General features: G+C 43.7%; 1 protein-coding gene across 1 annotated transcript in view; it reads right to left on the minus strand.

The window, feature by feature from the left end:
* Positions 1-20031, minus strand: part of LRFN5 (leucine rich repeat and fibronectin type III domain containing 5) — a 93460-nt gene extending 73429 nt beyond the window's left edge. The window contains exon 1 of the mRNA XM_040411855.1: positions 19963-20031. The gene's annotated coding sequence lies outside the window, so the exon portion shown is untranslated. The remainder of the gene's footprint in view (positions 1-19962) is intronic.
* Between the last annotated feature and the right edge of the window lie 286 nt (positions 20032-20317).

Consider the following 20317-nt stretch of genomic DNA (forward strand, 5'->3'; position numbering starts at 1 on the left):
AACACTGCACATCACCAAACGAACACCATACCCACAGTGAAGCATGGCGGTGGCAGCATCATGCCAAGGGGCTGTTCTTCCAACTGGGGCCTTAGTTAAGCTAGAGGTAATTCTGAACAGTTCCAAATACCAGTCAATATTGGCCCTAGCTTCTGCTAGAAAGCTGAACATGAAGAGGAACTTCATCTTTCAGCATGACAACGACCCAAAGCATACATCCAAATCGACAAAGGAATTGCTTCACAGAAGAAGATTAAAGTTTTGGAATGGCCCAGCCAGAGCCCAGACCTGAATCCAATTGAAAATCTGTGGGGTGATCTGAAGAGGGCTGTGCACAGGAGATGCCCCCGCAATCTGACAGATTTGGAGTGTTTTTTCCAAGAAGAGTGGGCAAATCTTGCCAAGTCAAAATGTGCCATGCTGATAGACTCATACCCAAAAAGACTGAGTGCTGTAATAACATCAAAGGTGCTTCAACAAAGTATTAGTTTAAGGGTGTGCACATTTATGCAACCACATTATTTTATTTTTTTATTTTTAATTCCCTCTACCTAAAAGATTTCAGTTTGTTTTTCAATTGAGTTGTACAGTTTATAGGTCACATTAAAGGTGGGAAAAGTTCTGAAATGATTTTTCTTTGTCTCATTTTTTTCATCACAGAAAACTGACATTTTAACAGGGGCGTGTAGACTTTTTATATCCACTGCATATCATAGTACATGACTCCTGCAATGGTCACCCAAATGGCCAAGAACAAAAAGGCTTCAATCTGAAGGTGATCAAGCAGATCGTTGATTGTCATCGTGAATGAAGCATCATGGAAAACTAGTGTGAATCCAGGTAGATCCAAGAATCTGCTGTTTATCATCACTACCTTTCTAAGGAACGATTCTACAGATCCTCGTAATAATAAACCCCTATTCATATCATAACCAGTGCCTTCCATAGTGGACAATCGTTCTTACAAATAGGATCCACGTTTGACTACCTGTAACATCACATGTCAACCTAAGGATCAAAATATGCCATAAAAAAGGAACCATTCTGTTATGCTGTGATACAGCACCACCTAGTGGTTAGATCATGGTGAAATTAGTAGAGGAGGAGATTTGGCCAAAGTAGTGGCATTCTCTTACTTTACATAAAGGACCTTAGATAATGATATCTAAGTACCCTGGTTAAGGTAAAGTAGCTTGCTGTCTCTGCTTTCCCCTGACATCCAATCTTCGAGGCACAAGTCCCACCAACCTCATTCCTCAAAGCAAGGCCCATACAGAGGGAGGGTGACCCCTTATTCTGCATTTATCCAATAAAAATTAATAATACAAAGAAAATTCCTCTGACCTTCCCCACCCAGTGCACCAGGATCATACCATATCCCCCCAGCCAGACCATCTGGGTCTGTTACCACTGCTGCTATAAGCTATTTTGGTCAAGTGACTCGAGAGCTTCCTCAATCTTCATACATGAGAATATGTTTTGTTCATAAGATTCCAGCTAGATGATGCCAAATTCATCGTCTTCCAAGTAGCTCTTTAGTTGCCAATTGTAATAATAAATGCAAATATGTAAATAACTAAGACTCTTGCTCTGAAGGACAAACTCCAATATGTTTCCCCGAATAGCAAGTGGAAAATCAAATACACTTTCATTCAAGGGGAAATCATCCAAAAAATCCAAAACAATTCCTAGAGTGAAGATGCCAGGGTGGAGGGTGGCATGCCCAATCTTCTTTACAGCTTGAAAAATACAATTCCGGTACAATTTTTATGCTATGGATGCACTGACGTCAAAGGTGGACCCCTCCTATACCATGTGCTGTACATGGAGTGTATCTACTGAGGCATATCTTAGAGTTTTTGTATCTCATGTACATGCAATAGGTTCTCTTTCATAGGATGTCCTATCAGTAAACTTTGGTGGGTGGGAGAGGAATGCAAAAGCTCCCCTTAAGGGAAGACTTATCATAAAGGTCGACTGAGTGGTCACCATGGGTCCCATTCAAAGAGGGATCTAGCCCTGGATGGTCTCATCTCATTTTTTTTACTGGGTGGAAAGAACCGGTACAGAACTGTGTTCTCCAGAGGAGCCACATCATCATTAAACAATGGGGTTAGGGGATGACCCAAGGATCATGGAATGGCAAACAAAAGTCAAACCCTTAAGTCCTAAGGGTCTTAAAACCCATAACGGAAGACCCATTTTGATCCTTATTTGGAAACTATGTCTCCAGTCCCACTTGTAGGTGTCTGAAACCACAGAAACCAAAGGAAACTCCTTCACTAGAGAAGATGAAGATGTTTCTCCTGGTTGGATTTCAGTCCAAGTCTCCAGTGTGGACCACTGAGCCACCTTTACTTTGACGTCAGGAGATGTTTTTTGGTTTATTACCTTTTCTAATAAGACAATCCCTGTAATGGCAGCCTCCCTGATGAACAGCTAATTGCCTTGGATCCGTTTTCAGCTTATTTCCAGAGGGAGGTTTATTCAGTCATACATTTCCCCTGCAATGCCCACTACTGGAGAAATAGAGTATTACATGTAGCTGTTCCAATGAATAACCAATCTTATAAACCACGCACAGGCTGTCTGCCTGTGTTGGAGCTGTTCGTACTTGGTGCCTCAGTCCCACATCTTATGCCCTAGTCTAGCATACGGATAGATTTTGATGTGACTACCCCTTTAATGGTTAATGTTACCTTTCCCGTATTATACGAAGTCCCTCATACAGTCTCTACAGTAATTGCTACTCTTTCAGTTATCCCTTCAGTTTTAGTTTTAGATCTTTTTCTCATAAAAGGATATTATATTTCCAATCGCGTATCGTCGGCCATGATGACATTTGAAAGTTCTGTAAGAATTAGAAAGGTCATTAGCAGAACATTTATCCATCATCTGACAGATTACATGAATCAGCGGCTGGAGCCGAGGAGATAAAGCAGAATACAATTGCTTCTAATAAACAAATGTAGATGTGAGGGATATGGTAACAAATAGATGTATTCATCGCCAGATGGTTACAAAACTTATATAAAAGTATCATAATGTTTCCCTACTGTACTTCTAATGAAATGGATACTTTTGAAAGCCCTTTTTCATTGAGAATTTTGGGCGGGGGGTGGGGGGCATCCGAGCACTCTTATTTATCTACCTAGAAGATCTGTACTGTCGAGGATCTGGCCTCAGGATTTCAATGGCAACTGTGTAATGCTTCACTTCTCCTGTGGGGGTTCTGCAGGAAAACTCAAAATGATTCTGTCTGATCAGAGGGGGGTCTCATTGCTGTCATCTGTGGGAGAATGCAACAGCAAGTGTATTTCCCTGCAGCAACTCCAGAGGGGAAAAGGAAGTACTGCATGATGACCATTGAATTACCTAAAAAGTGTCAAGTCCTCCAGAGAGTATGAGGGTGCTGCAGGGATAGTCAAAAGGATTCTGTCTGATCAGATGGGGTATCATTGCTGTCATCAAGTTTATTTCCCTACAGCACCTCTAGAGGGAAAATAAAGTACTGCATGATGACCATTGAATTACCTAAAAAGTGTCAAGTCCTCCAGAGAGTATGAGGGTGCTGCAGGGATAGTCAACAGGATTCTGTCTGATCAGATGGGGTATCATTGCTGTCATCAAGTTTATTTCCCTACAGCACCTCTAGAGGGAAAATAAAGTACTGCATGATGACCATCGAATTACCTAAAAAGTGTCAAGTCCTCCAGAGAGTATGAGGGTGCTGCAGGGAAATTCAACAGGATTCTGTCTGATCAGATAGGGTATCATTTCTGTCATCAGGGGGAGAATGCAACAGCAAGTTTATTTCCCTGCAGCGCCTCCAGAGGGAAAAATGAAGTACTGCATGATGACCATTGAATTACGTAAAAAGTACCAAGTCCTCCAGAGAGTATGGGGGTGCTGCAGGGAAATATAACAGGATTCTGCCTGGTCAGAGGGGTTTCCATTGCTTTTAACTGTGGGAGTATTCTGTGACAAGTGTTCAATTTTCCTGTAGGGCCTCCAGAGGGGAAATGAAGTATTACATGGTGACCACTGAAATCCATAAAAAGTACCAAGTCCTCCAGAAATTGTGGTGGTGCTGCAAGAAAATGTCACAGGATTCAGCAAATGTAACAGTCCTTCAGAGATAGAGACACTCTTTGAATCTGCTCTCTGCACTCTCCAGTATTCTACAAAATGCAGAGATAGATGACTTGCTCTCCATTTTGACCCTCTAACTACCCTAGTAATGCCAAGGTGAAAAAACAATTTAGTGATTTTTATTTTAACAAAGGGAATTTGATAGCTTGACTCTAATTTCAGGGAAGGATTATGGATCATCTCACATGTCTAGTTTCTCCTGGGACATCCCCGTTCTTTGTCCGGCTCTATCTTCCACTTAGAATGCATGCTCCTGATAGACCTGGATTAGAAGGATTTGCCGGGATGGATTTCAGTAACTGTTTTAATGCATATATAATTGAAAACTAAGCAAGATGGAGCTTTCAAGGGTTGAGCAAAGGGCATGTTTTGAGAATGGCATGGCCTTCTTATCTCACAGAAGCATTAGTACCATTTAAAATTCAAGAAATGCTCTGTATTTTACCACATTAGGAGAAATTTTCCTGATATGATGTGCTGTGAGAATTTAGATAATATTGTATGTCCAGGATATGGTATGGGACTGCAAAGATGCTGGGTATTGTAGTTTTGCAACATCTGTAGAGTTGCAGGTTGTCTTAGCTGCACCATCTTTGCCGGGAGGAAGGGGGTGGAGAGGGGTTGTACCAAAACCGGGGCCACAGCTGTCAGGACATATTGAGAGTTTTAACTAGTGTTGAATGAAGCAAAGCATGCGAAGCGGAATTCGCTCCAAAGTTTAGGAAAACTTCGATTTGCAACTAATCCAAATTTACTCGCGATTTGTGGTAGCAAATCAGTTTTCCTAAAATGCCGGCTTCACGTGTTACAAAGCGAAAGTAAGTGCATAGGATCTCAAGCCCGGAAATCATACATAATGCCATGCAGCCAGCCAATTTGCAGATAGCCATCCCCTGTGATGTCAAAGCCCTTTAAACCCCTCATCCCACGTGGTCTCCGACATTGTCCTGTGAGCTGAGCATAGGGAGAGACATGAAAAGTGCTCATGCACTAGGGACAGTGTTGCTGAAAACGATTAAAAGAAGAATATTGGAGAAGGGAGACTGCAGGGAGAGTGTAGGGAGACTGCAGGGAGAGTGCAGGGAGAATGTAGGGAGACTGCAGGGAGAGTGCAGAGAGACTGCAGGGAGAATGTAGGGAGACTGCAGGGAGAGTGCAGAGAGACTGCAGGGAGAATGTAGGGAGAGTGCAGGGAGAAAGTAGGGAGACTGCAGGGAGAGTGCAGAGAGACTGCAGGGAGAATGTAGGGAGACTGCAGGGAGAATGTAGGGAGACTGCAGGGAGAGTTATGGGAGACTGCAGGGAGAATGTAGGGAGAGTGCAGGGAGAATGTAGGGAGACTGCAGGGAGAGTGCAGAGACACTGCAGGGAGAATGTAGGGAGAGTGCAGGGAGAATGTAGGGAGACTGCAGGGAGACTGCAGGGAGAGTGCAGAGAGACTGCAGGGAGAATGTAGGGAGACTGCAGGGAGAGTGCAGAGAGACTGCAGGGAGAATGTAGGGAGACTGCAGGGAGAATGTAGGGAGACTGCAAGGAGAGTTATGGGAGACTGCAGGGAGAATGTAGGGAGACTGCAGGTAGAGTGCGTCAGTTTGAATTTTTTATTTCTACAAAAGTTGTAAATGTAATTCAATACCAATATAAAGGCATATTGAGGCCTTTCAGAGGTTAATCAGGGGTTAAAAACAAAAATGCAAACTCGCCTCATCCATTTGCTCGCGAAGAGGCTGTTGTGGCCATCTTGATTGATAAAAAATGTGCCAAATCTTATGCACACTGACATGATGATGTGGTGACAGCTAGGCACCCCACGACCACCAGAATTAACTGTCATCCTTAAAGCAAATCTGTAACCTTTCCTGACTACTTGAATCTCCCTTTCCATAATAATTCTGTAGCTTCTCTTCTTATGAGTATGTTGTTCCATTCCATAATTATTCCTGCTATAAGTTATGAATGAATTGCTAGCAGTTTGCAATGAAGGTCCAGATGGGTGTTATTTGTTGGGGTGTGTCCCTGCACAGTCTGACACTATTCAATCTCATGCTGCCAGTGTCAGACTGTGCAGGGACACATTCACCACTGGCAACACCCAGCTGGACCTTCATTTCAAAATACTAGTAATTCATTCACACCTTCTAGCAGGAGTAATAAAGGAATGTCACATACACAGAGTCATAAGAAGAGATGCTCCAGAATTGTTATTACATGGGGAATGCTTTTAATTACTAAAACAGACATGTCAGTAGAGGGGACGGATTCTTTTAAACTACGCCTTACCTCATTTTGACACATTTGATGACACTTAGAAACAATGTTGCTTTTTTTTTTTGTATAATTTTTGTATTTATCATTCTCTAGATTTTATGTCCTTTAGACTTTATAGAATATTCCCATCATAGACACAGCATCGGACTGGTCAACCAGAGTACCAGAGGATCCTCCAGTGGGCCCAGAGGAACAGAGAAAGAAGAACACTTGGAAGTGTCTTTGGAGATAATAGCTTGCCACTAGGGACAATTTTTTTGAGTCAAGACTTCATTGATGATAGGGGGGTTGGACCCCCAAGAATAATTTTCTCTAGTTGGCCTAAGGAACGCCAGTCTGACCCTACATAGATATTTAGGGTAAAGAGGATGTGTCTGATAGATGAAAACGGTCATGAGAAGAATGAATGGAAAAGTTGGCATGTCGCTCTACATTTACCTCTGGGGGAGTCACAGCTAAATCCCATGGAACTGAACCGAGAGAGCTGCATGTGTATAATACCTCTCCATTCAGTCTCCACCTAGATGACCAGCACCATATACCCAGATGCTGGTCCTAGAAGTGGGGCCCACATCCATCGGACATTTAAAGCATTTCCTGTCTCATAAACATCTAAAATATGACGTTCTAAAACTTTCGGAAGCCCCATAGATGTGAATGGAAAGATCTGCGCGTGCATGGCCACAGCTCCTTTCACGGTGGGACCCACCCCTATCAGACATTTTGATGGCATATGCTGTGGATACACTATACATTTCCAGGTGGCATTAACCCTTTAATAACACAGCCGTTTGCAGATGCTCCTTAGCTCCCTCTAGTGGTGGCTGCAGGCAGACAGAATGTTCTCATTTATCGCTATGATCATGGAGGGGATTTGGACTTCTGTATCAGGACAATAGATCTTCAGACCGCCACCGTGAACTACCCCAAGACATAAATAATGACAACGGCATAGACAGGATTCATCATGTGACAAATAGTATTTTCTTATGGGTAAATTGCATTTAAATAATATTTTCCTGAACATCTGCTGTGGATAATTGTATCTGAATGAGACTCTTCTGTTGATACGTCTTTCAATTATACCGAATCAGTCCGCCGGCGAGCGAGTGGCAATCACACGGCATTCTTCTGTTAGAAAGGAGCCTTCAGATTATCTTATTACATTGAGAAATGAAATCACTGCGTCTCCTCCTATCATCAGCCTCACCGTCTACAGATCTTATGCACATGGATTTAAGGTGTCTTCTATAGGATGAAGAGAGCAGTCAATACTTAAAGGGCATATGTCATCTGTGTTGGTCCCATGTTCGTATGTGCCCGCATTGCTGAGAAAAATTATGTTTTATTATATGCAAATGAGCCTCTAGGAGCAACGTGGGTGTTACCCTTACACCTAGAGGCTCTGCTCTCTCTGCAACTGCTGTGCCCTCTGCACTTTGATTGACAGGACCAGGTATGATTATATTTTCACTGCCTGGTCCTGTCAATCAAAGTGCAGAAGGCGCAGCAGTTGCAGAGAGAGCAGAGCCTCTAGGTGTAACAACAACGCCCCCATTGCTCCTAGAGGCTCATTTGCATATATTAAAACATCATTTTTCCCAGCAATGCGGGCACATATGAACATGGGACGAACACAGATGCCTTCAGCTGCCAAGTGCACATGTAACAGGTCAGCCAGTGTCATAGGGACAAAACTGCTGACAGATGCCCTTTAAAGGGGTTGTGCAGGAATACATAATTTCTAACAGTTGCCAGAAGCCCGCCTCCTGTACCGAAAGGATCATACTTACCTGCACCACACTGGTGTACCGCACCGGCTCCCACGTCTCCATTTTCTGGACATGGTCAACTGATCCTCTTTAGCCCACCGCTGGTCAGCAGTGATGTGTCCACAAGCTAGTGGTCGGCTGCAGAAGATCAGGTGACAATGCCCATGCCAAAGAGAAAGAAAACAAACCCCGGACCAGGAGATGGGGACGCAGGAGCCGGCGCGGAGGACCAGGGCAGTGGGGCATAGGTGAGTACAATCCACTCAGTAAGAGAGGCAGGCTGCCGGCAACTGGTAGAAATGATATACAGTTGCAAGAAAAATTATGTGAACCCTTTGGAATTATATGGATTTCTGCACAAATTGGTCATAAAATGTGATCTGATCTTCATCTAAGTCACACCAATAGACAATCACAGTCTGCTTAAACTAATAACAGACAAAGAATTAAATGTTACCATGTTTTTATTGAACACACCATGTAAACATTCACAGTGCAGGTGGAAAAAGTATGTGAACCCTTGGATTTAATAACTGGTTGAACCTTCTTTGGCAGCAATATCTTCAACCAAACGTTTCCTGTAGTTGCAGATCAGACGTGCACAACGGTCAGGAGTAATTCTTGACCATTCCTCTTTACAGAACTGTTTCAGTTCAGCAATATTCTTGGGATGTCTAGTGTGAATCGCTTTCTTGAGGTCATGCCACAGCATCTCCATCGGGTTGAGGTCAGGACTCTTACTGGGCCACTCCAGAAGGCATATTTTCTTCTGTTTAAGCCATTCTGTTGTTGATTTTCTTCTATGCTTTGGGTTGTTGTCCTGTTGCAACACCCATCTTCTGTTGAGCTTCAGCTGGTGGACAGATGGCCTTAAGTTCTCCTGCAAAATGTCTTGATAAACTTGGGAATTCATTTTTCCTTTGATGATAGCAATCCGTCAAGGCCCTGACGCAGCAAAGCAGCCCCAAACCATGATGCCCCCACCACCATACTTCACAGTTGGGATGAGGTTTTGAGGTTGGTGTGCTGTGCCTCTTTTTCTCCACACATAGTGTTGTGTGTTTCTTCCAAACAACTCAACTTTGGTTTCATCTGTCCACAGAATATTTTGCCAGTACTGCTGTGGAACATCCAGGTGCTCTTGTGCAAACTGTACACGTGCAGGAATGTTTTTTTTGGACAGCAGTGGCTTCCTCTGTGGTATCCTCCCATGAAATCCATTCTTGTTTAGTGTTTTACGTATCGTAGATTCGCTAACAGGGATGTTGGCATATGCCAGAGACTTTTGTAAGTTTTTAGCTGACACTCTAGGATTCTTCTTCACCTCATTGAGCAGTCTGCGCTGTGCTCTTGCAGTCATCTTTACAGGCCGGCCACTCCTAGGGAGAGTAGCAGCAGTGCTGAACTTTCTCCATTTATAGACAATTTGTCTTACTGTGGACTGAAGAACAGCAAGGCTTTTGGAGATACTTTTATAACCCTTTCCAGCTTTATGCAAGTCGACAATTCTTAATCGTAGGTTTTCTGAGAGCTCTTTTGTGCGAGGCATCATTCACATCAGGCAATGCTCCTTGTGAAAATCAAACCCAAAACTGGTGTGTGTTTTTCATAGGGCAGGGCAGCTGTAACCAACACCTCCAATCTCATCTCATTGTTTGGACTCCAGTTGGCTGACACCTCACTCCAATTAGCTCTTGGAGATGTCATTAGTCTAGGGGTTCACATACTTTTTCCACCTGCACTGTGAATGTTTACATGGTGTGTTCAATAAAAACATGGTAACATTTAATTATTTGTGTGTTATTAGTTTAAGCAGACTGTGATTGTCTATTGTTGTCACTTAGATGAAGATCAGATCACATTTTATGACCAATTTGTGCAGAAATCCATATAATTCCAAAGGGTTCACATACTTTTTTTTGCAACTGTATTCATAGACAGTGTCATACGTTTATAGTCATGACATTGTATTCATAGACAACCCCTTTAAGGAAAGTCGTGTTTTGTCCGAGCATCCTAAAAGATGGATTCTTTAAATTCTCCATGGCGAAGAACACAAGCCATTAACTCTTTGCAATACGGGCGAGTGATAGAATTTAAAGGGATTTTCCTATGTGAAATATTCTACATTTTTCAAACCAGCCCCCGGATCTGAATGCTTTTGTAATTACATCTAATTAAAAATTTTGCATAGCCACTGAGTTTTTCAATAAAATGTATCTGTATAGCGCCTCCTGCTGTTTATTCTTTTTATTACTTTTCCATCCACCTCAGTAACGTCACATGCTCAGTACCATCCTTCCACAAACCATACCTACTGTTAGAAGCTGTGACAGTTACAGGGAGAAAGCTGCAGCAGAGAGGACGCACTCCCTGAACTGTGATAGGGGGAGAGATCCAGCAGAAAGGACACACCCATGAGCTGCAGCAGAAAGGACACACCCCTGAGCTGCAGCAGAAAGGACACCCCCCGCTGAGCTATCAGCTTGAAAAAAATTCTAGCAGATCAATTTGGCGATTAATAGTTAGATCTCTGGATCCACATGAGGTACAGGGCTGGTTCTAGCTTTGTTAGAAAGAGATTGCTGTGTACTACATGATGCAGCATCTCATTTCCATTTTTTTCATTCATTGAGGGACAAAAAAATCACTTCAGCCCACAATTGTCACCTACATGGTCCTATGCCAATCCACGCAGCTGGCCTGGGTCTAGAGCACAGGTTGCCCTCAACGTGTATAAGCAATGACTACATGTATTGATAATACTAGTGAGCAATTCCTTATACAGGTTCTTGGGCAGGTCATCACACCAGGACTATATTAAAACATTGGCAGAAATTACAGTGTGCCAACGGCATGCCCAACCATAAATACTGGCATACTAGGTTGTAAAGATGTAATCAGCGTTGAGCGAATCGAATTCAGGGAAAATTAGATTTTCTGTGAAGCCGAATTTCCTCCTGCTTCGTGTTAGCGAATTGGTTTTCCCTGAATGGCGGTAAAAAATAAATAAAATCATACTTACCTCATCCGTTTGAGCACGAAGAGCCGACCACCGCCATCTTGATTGACAGTCTCGCATGAAATCCCCGTGCGTGGTAACATATGACGTCACCACGCCGGCCGACGTGATGACATCATCATCACGGTCTGTGCAAGATTTTGCGCTAGATCCTCAATGAAGATGGTGGCGACCGGCTCTTTGCGCTCAAACGTTTGGGGTAAGTATGATTTTTTAATTTTTTTTTATTATTTCATACTGTAATATCAATGATCAGTCATGAACGCAGCATCTGAGGGGAACAATGACGGGAGGGGGGGGGGTTGCTGAATTGGTGCAATTGCAGCTCCCTGTCATTGCACCCACTACTTACAAAGAAATGCGCTTCGTGATAAAGTAATTCGTTACGAAGCCAATTTTTTGTAAAATTCGGTGAAACAATCAAATTTTTCAATACTTCGCTCATCACTAGATGTAATGTGGAGCCGGGGCCCCAATTCAAAATCAGTAATGGGGCCCACAATTATTATTGATAGTACTAGGATGGAGGGACCTTGTGGGGGGGGGGTGTCATCTCAGACAATGGGGGCTTATCACTAGGATATGTCCCCATTGTCTGAAAGATGTGGGTCCCACCTCTGGGACCTGCAGCTATATAGAGAACGGAGCCCCGAAAGTGGCGGAGGGCGAACTGCGCCTGCGCATCCGCCTTCCATTCATTTTCTATGGGGCCGCCGAAAATAGCCAAGCGCTGGCTATTAGTTAATGGGAGCGGTGGCCGGTCTTGCTCGGTGCGCTCCCACTCACTTCTATGGGAAGAGCATTTGGTGGTGGCCGGACCAGAGTCTTCCAGTCCTCCAGCCCCCACTTTGCGGGACTCTGTTTCCGATATAGGTGCGGGTCCCACACCTATAAGACAAGGGGGGGGTATATCCTAACGATATGCCCCTATTGTCTAGGATGAGACAACCCCTTTAAGGTATGTTCTCATGGCAAATTAATTCACATATGGACATGTTACACACGGGGATGTCGCTTCCGCTGTGGACAGGGCAGTGACGTCCTGTCCATAGCCCAGCCGGATTTTCAGAAGTGGAACGTCAAGTTAACGGTACGTATATTGTAAACTTTTCAAGCCAGTTTGGTGTAGTTGAGGTGGGTTTGTTGGACCTGTTAGGTCTTGGAAAACAGTGATGGCCAGTTCGCATTGTTCGCCCCCACGAACACATGCTGGCTGCCATCTTTTCTCACAAGTCCGGCGAGGCACAGGTAAACCCTTACCTGTGCTTCTGCCGGGAGCCGGTCTGAAACAAATCCGTTCACCGGGAGCAGGCAGTTCCGAGAACAGCCCGATGAAGGCCCCCGGTGGCTGTCCTCGGAACTGCCTGCTCCCGGTGACCTCATTTGATTTCAGACCGGCTCGCGACACAGGCACAGGTAAGGGCTTACCTGTGCCTCGCCGGACTTGTAAGAAAAGATGGCAGCCCGCATGTGTTCGCCGGGCGAACAATGCGAACTGGCCATCACTGTTTGGAAAACCCCTTTAACTTGACACCCTGCAGGTGAAGCAAGGCATTGTAGGATACCCTGTAATATCCTTAACACCCCTGCGGTCCTTCTATTACCTGGTGCAGACATAGCCTTTCTGCTGCCTGAGGCAAAAAATTTAATGGCGCCCCTCCCTCCCCAATGTCAATTTCTTTACCTAACCCCTTCCCTTTAGCCCATGGCCCTTCGGCCGCCCCTCTCTTGCCCCTACCTGGTGCTGCCTGAAGCGACCGCCTCACCTGGCCTCATTGGTGGTGCACCCCTGGGTGCAAGAGTATAAAGGGTGTATTTAAGAAGATGTCCTATTTCGTAGCTCATTTTGCCCTCCCTGCAGTAGCACCATCATATCTGGCCATATGCATGTCCCTGGTGGCTGCTATTTGCAGAGTAATGAGGCCGGCAGCAGCAGATCCCACGTTCTGCATTAGACAGCTCTTAGGGGAGAGCCGTCCATTGTGCAGGAGGCGATATATAGGCCTGGCATCATTTCTCTGCTGCGTTGACCCACTTGCTGACAGAATGAGCGCCATGTGCTCCCGTCCAGTAATCCTCTTCTTTATCAGCTTAAAAGCCAGATTTGTTGCTGAATATTAGAAAGCAGACATGAAAAAAATAAAAGGCAGCGCCTAAACATGAAATCCCCGATCTACATGTGATTAACACGCAGGAGAGCAAGACGTGACACACGAGCTGAAGATCCGACATGTAAGGGGGCCGCGCGGGTCTTGCACTGCTTGGAAATTAGTGATGAGGCGGAAGACTTACAGTAAATTAAACAGTAATTGGTAGATGCAGCAGAGCTGACTCGGTCATGTTATTGATCCTCAGTTAAAGGGGTATTCTCCTTTAAATCTTGATGGCCTATCTACAGTGTCATCTAGGAGTTTTGTGAGCCCTGTTCGCCAAATTCTGAAGTTGGGGATAACCCATAGAAGTCAATAGAAAGCGACACTGGCATTGTTATATCATCATTTATTAAATGACAAAATCAGCTCTGCGACATTTGTATTAGGCCTCTTGCACACGAACGTATTTTCTTTCCGTGTCCGTTCCGTTTTTTTTTTTGCATTCTGTGTGCATTCCGTTTCCGTATTTCTGTATTTCCGTTCCGCCCCAAAAAATAGAACAGGATAGTACTGTTCTATTAGGGGCCAGCTGTTCCGTTCCGCAAAATACGGAATGCACGCGGATGTCATCCGTATTTTTTGCGGATCTGCAAAATAGATACGGTTGTGTGCAAGAGGCCTTAAAGGGCATCTGTCAGCAGTTTTGTACCTATGACACTGGCTGACCTGTTACATGTGCGCTTGGCAGCTGAAGGCGTCTGTGTTGGTCCCATGTTCATATGTGCCCGCATTACTGAGAAAAATGAAGTTTTTTTTATATATGCAAATGAGCCTCTAGGAGCAACGGGGGCGTTACCATTACTCCTAGAGGCTCTGCTCTGTCTGCAGCTACCGCGCCCTCTGCACTTTGAGTGACAGAACCAGGCAGTACAGGGCTCCAGATGGCGACCAAAACAGTCGCCAATGCGCCTTAAAATTTGCAGATGGCGACAAGACTTTTTAGTCTTGTCGCCATTTGCGACTGTACCGCCGCGATCCTGCGCAGCCTACGTTCCCTTCAGTAGCACACCGCACAGTGGAGAAGGAAGGAGTCCCTCCCTCTCCACTGTGACGCTGCCGCCACTACCACCAATGGGGATATAGCAGGGAGGAGGAGGGGAGGAGCTGTCGCCACTGCGCCACCAATGAATGTAAAACATAAGTGTCGGCAGCGGTATCGCAGACCCGGCACCCGGCCTCAATAACAGGGCAGGCGATCCGCGGCCATTAACCCCTCAGGTGCCACAGATCGCATGCCCTGTTATTGAGGCCGGGTGCCCGGTCTGCGATACCGCTGCAGACAATTGTATGAAGGAGTCAAAGAGGACCTTTCATGGGTCCAAAGAATATGAACTTATCAGCAGGCTGCATAGAGCGGCGCCCAGGGATCTAAGTGCACTTACTATTATTCCTGGGCGTCGCTCCGTTCGTCCGCTGTGGCCCCCAGTATTTTCAGCATTCAGAGGAAGGAGGAGGAGACGCCAGTGTCTCTCCTTCTCCCTGACAGCAGCGCCGTCCAATCAGAGCGCAGAGCTCAGAGCCAGGGAGGTTTTTTTTCTCCCTGGCTCTGAGTTCTGTGCTGTGATTGGACAGCGCTGCTGTTATGGAGACAGAAAGACACTGGCGTCTCCTCCTCCTTCCTCTGAATGCTGAAAATACCGGGGTCCACAGCGGACAAACGGAGCGGCGCCCAGGAATAATAGTAAGTGCACTTAGATCCCTGGGCGCCGCTCTATAAACATTCATTGGTGGTGCAGTGCGCTCTCCCAAAGCCTCTCCCCCCCCCCCCATTATCACTGGCCACAAGTCGTCCCCGTCTCCCTCCCATTGTTATATGGTGGCCACAGTGTCCCCATCCCCTTCATTGGTGGCAGTGGCAGATTACACTGCTGGGGCTCAGATCGTTACCATGGCAGCCAGGACGCTACTGAAGCCCTGGCTGCCATGTTCAGCTCCCTGCTGCTGTGTGCACAGAGCCCAGGACAGCAGGGAGAGTGTGAGATCCTATTCACCCTGATAGAGCTCTATCAGGGTGAGTAGCACAAGGGATGAAAAGATCCAGGTTCTAGTCCCTAAGGGAAGAAATGGTTGTTAAATAAAAAGTTAAAAAAAACTTAAAAAAATACTAAAAGTTTAAATGGCCGCCTTCCCAGTTTTACATATAAAATTTACAAACAATAAAGAACATATTACATATCACCACGTCCCAAAAAGTGTGAGCTATTAAAATATTAAAAAATATTTCCGCTCGGTGAAGGCCGTAACAGAAAAAGAAACTCTAAACCACGCAATTCGCCATTTTTAGTCACCTTGTTCCCCAGAAAATGTCCCTGGATGTGAGAGGCATGTGGTGCTGTTTTCTCCTATATGTAGTGCACCTGCGTCTCATCTTCTCAAAGTCCTTTTTTTTTAAAATTATATGCATTTTAAATTTGGCGACTAAAAAATTTAATTTGGCTCCTAAATTTTTTAGTTTAGGAGCCAATGGCTCCTGGTCATTTTTTTTGGTCTGGGGCACTGCAGTATAAATAGGATCACACCTGGCCCTAACTACTCCTAAAGTGAATCAAAGTGCAGAGAGCGTAGATCCTCTAGATGTAATGGTAACGCCCCCGTTGCTCCTAGAGGCTCATTTGCATATATTAAAACATCACTTTTCTCAGCAATGCGGGCACATATGAACATGGGACCAACACAGACGCCTTCAGCTGCCAAGTGCACATGTAACAGGTCAGCCGGTGTCATAGGGACAAAACTGCTGACAGATGCCCTTTAAAGAGCACCTGTCAGCAGGATATAAACTTTGCAGTCTGCCTGGTAGAGTTGATCTTGCTGATTAAAATGATACATGTCTTGCAATAATCGGTTGTGCCATTCCAGAGAAAAAATACTTTTATTCTATTGCACTGAAGGGCAGGGCCTAGATGACCCCCCCTTGTGCTGCCCCAGACACAAAAAAGGCCTTATTTTGATTAAAAATTTAAGTCTTTTTTCTTGGCCACAACCGATTTTTGCAAGACATGTATCATTTCAATCAGCAAGATCAACTCTATCAGGCAGTGTGTCTGGTTTAAAGGGGTTGATCTTGATGACATGTGCCCCTTAAATATTAACAGGTAGATCCTGTAGACCCCTATAAATAAAGAGTTGAGGGGAAATTTGCCCAGTTTCATCAGACTTTTTAGGATTGCAGCAACATACCCCTGGCTATTGTATCACATACACATTTGAGTCTAGAAAAGCTGGGTGACATCCTCCATGACAACTAACCTCAGTGATATTATTTGCTACCTGGAAGCGGAGGACAGAGAACAAAACCTACAGATGTCTGCATCCTTAAAGGGGTTGTCCATTCCTTTTCTATTAATGGCATATGCTCAGGATAGGTTATCAATACCTGATCAGCGGGGGTCTGACACCTTGTATCCCCCTGAACGATCAGCTGTTCAAGCTGTGGTCCTCGAGCTACACAGCTCCATCGGTTGTGCAGTGGACGGAGCTGGTTACTGCAGTAAATGGAAGCAGCGCTGCAGTAACCAGTTCTGTCCACTGCACAACAGATGGAGCTGTGTAGTTCTGGAGCTACACTGAAACGGCGGATCGGTGTGGCTGCTGGGAGTCTGAACCCTGCCGATCAGATATTGCTAGCCTATTATCGTGTGTGGATAGGCCATTGATATAAAATGAATGCACGACCCTTTTACATTTCAATGAATTGTGTTAATGACCCCTATTTCTGACAATGAAAATTCAACCCCAATATTGCAACATGGTAGCAAAACAGGCTGCAACTCCCGTCCCAACCACTAGGTGGCCGTACATGAAAAAAATATATAGCGCAAACATCTCCTGACAGAGTTTCTTTAATACATGTTGTTATTCAAAGCAGGTATTCTCATGAAATTTCCAACTTAAACATTTGGTAATTAAGACTTCAAAGTATTCTTTTGACAACTTGATCTAATTAGCGCAGGATTGTTTAGGCTTCTGTAATGGGAAGTGTTTTCTAAGGTTCCTCGAAATGTAAAGAGAAATTATAGAAAAAGTCAAAATAAACCATCAGCCATTTTCTTGGTATAAATCTGTGCTTCTTCTCCAGGATCAATTAAGAGAAGATCCTCCTCGTATCTACAGAACAGCGCTGCCGCTCTCCCCTCTCAGAGATAATGAATGCTCCTTGTCACTACACTGAAATAGGTCAGGAGCAGCTTATACCAAGAAGCCTCGGCCTCCTTCTAGACAGGCTCTGGATACAGATCTTGCATGCGGCCAATTTGAACAAAGATGGGACCATTCAATGATCCTGAACAGTTATGTGCTTATACCTTATGTAAGGTATAGGCTTCTAAATGATGCCTGGAAAGTAAATCTAAGCCTTAAAGGAAATGTCCACTTTTTAATGTAATATATTATGGTTCAACATTCTGTGCTGATACATTTCTGACTATAGCTTTCAGATCTCCAATGTTTCTAATAACAAGCTTTAAATCTACTGCAGAGATATAGACTTTTACATGATTAAATACTGACTGCCTGTAGCCACCCCTAGGGGGAGCTCGTGGTTTACTATGCAGACATAGAACTCAATAAAAGCACAGTGTGTACTAAGCTTCAAAGCTAATACAATATTTTACGGTTCAACATTCTGTGCTGATAAATTTCCTACTATAGCTTTCAGATCTCCACCACTAGGAGGAGCTCAAGAGCTCACTGTTATGTGGACCTAGAACTCAATAACAATGCAATGTGTACAAAGATGCTGAGCTCCCCCTAGTGGTGACTGCAGGCAGCCAGGATTTTATCTATCCGCTCTGTATCTATGCTGGGGATTCAGAGCTGTGTTATCATGAGGCAAAAGCTTGTTATCAGCACAGTCAAAAGTGTGATGTCAAAATGTGGAGATTCCATTTAAAATAATATTCTGCTCCCTGCTACATTTCTACTGGTTCCCAGTTACATTTTCACGTATATCTCCATGTTCTAAATATATTAGGTACCTGTTTCCTTTTTTTTTAAGGGTATGTAAATTTTTGCATAGACTTTGTAATACTCAAATACAGTTAAAATAAATAAATAAATAAATAAAGGAACACTCCAGGTAAAATCGATACATTGTGGTATTCCTAGTGCAGGGGGTGGAGCATAACACAGGGATTCTGCCTTTGTTTTTGTTTTTTTAAACCATGTGTCATGCTCCTCCTCTAACACAGTGAATCGGTTTTGCCTGGAAATACCTGTTATCAGGATCAACTCTACTATACCAGACACAGTGCCTGGTAGGGTTGATCCTGCTTATTAAAGTGATACCTGTCTTGTGAAAATCGTTTGCAGCATTCTCAAGAAAACAGGTTTTTATTCTTCATGCACATCAGGGCTTCAATGCACCAAGGGGTGTGGCCCGCCCCGAAAGCTTAGGAGCTGAGGTGCACTGAGTGACTAGGCTCCTCCCCTCAGTGCACTGAAGCCCTCAGTTGCATAAAGAATAAAAGTCTTTTTTTTTTCTTCAGGAACATCATGATCAATTTTCACAAGACAGGTATCATTTTACTCAAATAGATCAACTCCACCTGGCAGTATGTCTAGTTTAATAGGGTCAATCCTGCTGAAATGTGCTTTTAAGTCATAGAAAATCAGAAATTGCTTAGAATGTGGAATGGGAGACATCAATGATATTTTCTTATCTCTCATTCTGGCATCCATAAGGACTCTAGATCCAACTTGCACATATACTCCTCTACCATTGCTAGCCATTTTCTAATGCCCCGATGGTCCTGATGACAGACACCTGACGGCACTCACTATAGTCAACTTCATCTCTCCACATTTTGGGCAAACATTTCCTAAAAGGTTAAAGGCTGTTGACACCTTTAGCAGCATTTTTTAATGATTGCATTTTAACAAATTTTGGGCAAATATTTTATTATTTTTTTATTAGTATTTAACAAAAATATTGAGCTGATCTGTCATAAAGGGATAACTGTTTGTCTAGCTGTGTGAATCATACTTTGACTTTCCCTTTGTGCCGGTCATCTAATAAACCTTATCTCTAAATCTTAAAAAAGTCATAAACACTTAATTAAGCTACATTCTTATCAGTAAGAGGTTTGGGAGGTCAGAGATCAGATATAAGAGGCAGTCAGCTGAGCTGCCTGAAGGAACAAAGTCAAAACAGACAACATTCTTCTAGAGAATCTCAGGGCTGAACAGGGAAAAGGGCTCAACATTTTTAATAAAAACCAATTGAAAAAATGATTTTAGCTAAAAATGAGCCCAATGCAAAAAAAAACTAAAACATGTTCCAAATGTGTACATAGCCTTAAAACTTTGCAGCAAATTCTATGTATGTCAATAACCATAAACAACACAAGAAAAAAAAAAAAGTAGAAAGAAAAGTAGAAACAATAGCAACCAATCAGATTCCAGCTGTCATTTATCTAATGCAGGGCAAAAAAAATTGTCAGATCTTATTGGTTGTTGCTGCAGTTAACCGCTCATCCTTTGTACCACTTTCTTCAAATACATATGAACATATACATAGTGAAAATAATGAATATATATATATATATATATATATATATATAGTGAAAACAAAACAATTCAAAAAGTTGATGGATACCTTGCTTAGGAAACCATCTCTTTGGTGTTCACCTGGTCATCTGAATACATTAGTCTGTCCAAAGCTCTGATAAAAGGCAGCCGCATAAGATCGAGATGCAAGTCATCTGGAGGAAAAAAGAAAAATTCTGCGTATTATAATGGTTTAAGTATGTATCATTCAATTAGCCTAAACAAGTCTATGCAGCATGGAGAGGGAGCCTGCTATACAGCGGTTAGAATTTCCTTTGACCACTTCTGGTCACGTACTGTAGCTACAGGTACAGTATGCATGTGATAGTCACCCAGACTGGAAGACAATGGTTGCTAGGCAACCTGATAATAATACACTAGAGATTAGCTACTGGAAGGGGAAT

The sequence above is a fragment of the Bufo bufo genome, chromosome 11, assembly GCF_905171765.1.
Source record: "Bufo bufo chromosome 11, aBufBuf1.1, whole genome shotgun sequence".
Lineage (NCBI taxonomy): Eukaryota > Metazoa > Chordata > Amphibia > Anura > Bufonidae > Bufo > Bufo bufo.